We start from the raw sequence: 4,824 nt of genomic DNA, 5'->3' as shown, positions 1-4,824 counted from the left end.
TCAAAAACTCAGAATATTGTTTCTTGGGTAAAGAATGGGCCTAACCTTTCTAAATAGTTTTTCTGCAGCAGATATGATCTCTTTGTTTTTCAGACTATATATGATGGGGTTTAACATAGGAGTTAAAATGCTATTGAATAGATATTACTTTGTCCAGATCCATGAATGATTCTGAGCATGGCTTCATGTAACAAAATCCCCCTGTAAAGTAATATAAGCCAACCACAATGAGATGGGAACTGCCGTCTGCTGAATTAATTTTCAGAACAGCAGAAATAATGTAAATATAAGAAACAAGCATGATTAGAAATGAGCTAAGACTAATTGCTGACAGTGATATAAGGAGAAAGATGTAATTAGAGAGAGTATCTGTACAAGACAAGGGCAAGAGTGAAGGAAGCTCACAAGCATAGTGTCTGATGATGTTGTTGCTACAAAAATGGAGATTTATCAAAGGAAGTGCATTCACCATAGAATGAAAGAATCCCAGGATTCAGGCTCCACCAACCATTTTATTGCATATCTGTCTTGTTAAGTATCTGCTATAATGCAGGGGGTCACATATAGCCATATATCGGTCATAACCCATTTCTGAGAGGATAAAAATTTCTGTACAAGCTGTTTGGAAAGTGAAGTAAATTTGTACAATACATCTTTCCCAAGAAATAGTTTTCTGCTTTGTTAGAAAATTTGCCAACATCTTGGGAACAGTGACTGAGGAATAGCAGATGTCAACAAAAGCTAAATGGCTGAGAAAAAAGAACATAGGTGTCTGAAGGTGAAGCTCAGACTTTATGACCAATATGATTAAAATATTTCCCATGATGGTGACTAAGAAAATGATCATGAACAAGAAAAGAAAGAAATCCTGTATGTATGGGTTATTGGAGAGTCCCAAAAGAATAAACATTGTTATTACAGTTTGATTTTCCAGTTTAGAGGATTCAGGAAACATCTGTCAAAAAAAACAACAACAACAACACAGTAAATGATATATAGAAATATGAATGTGGACTTCCATTTAAATATACATATTAATTTAAAGATCAAATTTTAGATCAATATATTACGTATATTTCACCCAATGCAAAATATGACTGTTGCATTTCTCATTTTAACAATATGTTTTGTTGATTGCTATGATGTTTCATTCCATTTGCTATTGTAATTGGTATTTACTGTGAATATAATTTGCATCCTCATGTATGTATTTGTGAAGTGAGCTAAAGTCTTAAATCAAGAGAATTTTTTTCCTAAGAAAAATGTTGATAAAAAATGTCAAAACAGATTTTGAGTCATCTGTTTCTTCAAAATGTCCAAATGGAAAATTTCAAGAATTTGTGGCACATGGAATTTACCCGTTGGGAAATCCATTCTTTTCAGCTACCATTGATTTGCTTTGCCCATTTCCACTTTTCCAAATAGGTATCATGCTAGTCATGTTGAATGTGATTATAAAGACACAAACTTGTTGATTTCTCTCCCCCTCCTCCAGCACAAATACAAAAGTAATTGTTAGGGGTTTTTTTTTTTCGTTTTTTTTTGTTCCTTTCTTTTCAGCTTTTGGAATATTTGTTTTTTTTATTTGTTCCCCTCCCATGCTAAATAGATGCAATGTGTGATACTTTTTAAGAATAGCTAAGTAAAGTTAGATAGTAATATGTGCTTTGGTAAATTAGAGAAAGAAAATTTCAAATATTAAGTGACTTCTCTCCCCACCTCCCAACCCCAAAATCTGAATGAATATTTTTTTACAAAGGCAAATATAATAAGTTTTAAAAATGGCACATACCCAACACTGAGTTCTGTATTATTACTCTGAACTCTTTTAACGTGTACCTGGCATGTTAGCTACCATAGGCAAAGGAGAAGGAGAACGGGAAGGAGAAGGAGGAGAAGGAAACTTGATTATTAATATTGAGCAGAATAAGTCCAACTGAGCCCTTAAAACAATGCTCTGTTTCAGTAATAATCTATTTATAATATCTACAAAAACCAAAGCCATGTACTTCTACTCTACCCTGATTTGACTGTAATGTTATTTTAAGAAAGACTTTCCATCAGTTGTCTCATCGTTCTTATCCTGAATTATGAGGAAAAGCCTTTGGGCTAAACATGAAAAGACAACATGTTTCAAAAGAACTGCCTTCTTCAGGTAGATAAAAATGCTTTTTTTCTTACAACACAGAGAGATTTTAAAAGAGAAGTTACCTTGAAAGAAGCAGTTACCCTGAAACTTAGCAATGTTTTACATCTTATTTTAGTAGTCTTTATGATGCTAAACTGTGTGAGTTCAATCTGGAACAAGATAATAAAAAGAGATGAGAGCGGATGCATCATTCCTTCTGGAATCCATGCAATTAAAATCATCTGGGAATATAAATTCCCCAAGCAATAATTTGTAGTTTAAATAAGTTTCACCAATGTAAGGTTTGCACTTGTCATACATCTATATCTTCCTATCCTGCCACTTGTGTTCAGAATCAGATCCTGATCCCCAGTTGAAGATCATTTTTAAAAATACATTTTATTTAGAATGTTGTTCCATAGCTCTTTATTTATTAACAAGTGACAAAGAATAGGCTTTTATATAATTTGTAGAAAATCTAAAATTGCCCACAAAGTGTGTAGAATTGGCCAATAAATTCTTTTCTCTGAAAGTCTGCAAATCCACATGAATCAAATTATATGGAATTTGACTAAAAAAGCTAACAAGATAGCAGAAGCAACTAAATAATAGCTATGCAATCAATATATGTGATACATTTGCTAAGATTGTTCTCAATGGCAGTCATGGGGAGATATAAAATTGATGGGGTTTCCTAAACAGAATGCATTATATATTCTTAAATTCTGTTATTAAGTGATAGAACCAAATTTTTCAGATAAATATGCTAACCTATCATGTATATACTGTAAGACAGGAGCTACATGTTGAAAAAGCTTTCTTTCTACTTTTTTGGATGAACCTTGTAGGTAGGCAAGGTGGGTTGTATGACGTCTGTGAGTCTGCATCTTTATTGAACTTTGATAATTTATCAGGTGTTAAGTACCAATGATACATGTATATGTATGTGTATGTATATCTATATCTGTCAACCTATATTTTCTTTTTTTAAAAAAAATCCTTCATTGTTATAATCATATATGAGAAGGAATATGACTTTTTTTGTTTATAGCATATTCTTTAAAATGATTCAAAAAGTGGATTTTGTGATGAAAAGAAATATGAAACTTTGACTTTGGTTTTGTCGATTAGATAGATTTGTCTTATAAAATGGCTAGTGATGTATTAATGTGTAAAAGGAAAAAGTTGAAGCTGGAGTGTTTTTATCTTATACTGTGCTAAAAAGAGTTGGAAGTCAATGCCTTTTTTTTTTCTTTCTCTTGTATATCACACCTTCTTTTCCCTTCTCCTTTTCCTTCCCTTAATTTCCTATTTCTATTTTTCTTTGTGTTTTATATATATATAATAAAATAATAAAATAAAATAAAAAATAAAATAAAATAATAAAAATATAAAATAAAATAAAATAAAATAATAAACTAAACTAAACTAAAATAAACTAAAATAAAATAATAAACTAAACTAAACTAAACTAAACTAATAAACTAAAATAATAAACTAAAGTAATAAACTAAAATAATAAAATAATAAACTAAACTAAACTAAACTAAAATAAAATAAAATAAATAAAATAAAATAAAATAAAATAATAAAATAAAATAAAATAATAATAAAATAAAATAATAAAATAATAAAATAATAAAATAAAATAAAATAATCCATAAAGCCACTTAATCGTAGGACAAGGATTTGTCTAAAACAAATTAAATGGATTATGACTAGAAATCCAACAAGACAACAAAAGAAATTAAAAATTGTTCCATGAAAAATATGTATATTATTTTAGTATATTTAGGACTTTATTGAAGGTTACAGCTCTTTAGCTTTCAGTCATAGCTTCAACAACTTTAAATAACAAAAAAATGATACACTGTTCATTGAATCTCTTTTAATCATCACCATTAAAATGTATGGGTTCACAAATATCATGTATACTTGTAACTTTTTATATGAAATGATGATTTCAATGTTTCTGTTAAAAAGACATATTTTAAAAGTACAGATTATATTGCATTCTTATTTACTTTAAATATGCAGTTGTTCTTATATAAACACATTACTACTTGTTTATAAATAAGCATTTTGAATATTTAAAAGATGTGTTATAACATACTTTGAGATGTATGAAAAAGAATTGTTTTAAATGATATTTTATTGTGAATATGTGCTTTTGTAGATTTTTTATTGATAAATACACACACACAAACACTTATACATGTAATTAGAAAATGCCTGCCTTATTTTGATTGGGTCATAGCACATAATTCAGCAACACAACACTGGGAGATATATCTGGTAAAGGTAAAGATTATATCTCTCCAGTAATGTCTCACTCTACAGGGCAGTGGTCATCTCTGTTTCCTAGCTGAGGGAGCCAGCATTATTCAAAGACACTTCTGTGGTGATGTGGTTAGCATGATTATATGTGAGATGCATGAAATGCTGTTAAATTTCTAATGAAGTGGTACCTATTTCTCTACTTGCATTTGCATGCTTTAGAATTATTAAATTAGAGGAGATAGAGCAAGAATGGGCGCTCAGCCCATCACACAGATCTCAAACTGTTGACCTTCCAGTCAACAATCCCAATGTCTTAACCACTAGGCCTATGCATTCTGACCTGCTATAATGGTAATTTTTTATTATTTAGTGGTGGATCTATGCAAATATTAAGAACTCTGCATATTGTTCCGAAA

General features: G+C 30.0%; 1 pseudogene; it reads right to left on the bottom strand.

Annotated features, from left to right (window-relative positions):
• LOC120298060 lies at positions 1-955 on the bottom strand (annotated as a pseudogene).
• Positions 956-4,824: the final 3,869 nt, after the last annotated feature.

Source organism: Crotalus tigris, unplaced genomic scaffold (assembly GCF_016545835.1).
Source record: "Crotalus tigris isolate CLP2741 ecotype Arizona unplaced genomic scaffold, ASM1654583v1 scf7180000023738.1706062, whole genome shotgun sequence".
Classification (NCBI taxonomy): domain Eukaryota; kingdom Metazoa; phylum Chordata; class Lepidosauria; order Squamata; family Viperidae; genus Crotalus; species Crotalus tigris.
The sequence above is the reverse complement of the archived record's forward strand: the minus strand, read 5'-3'. Positions and strand labels throughout refer to the sequence as shown.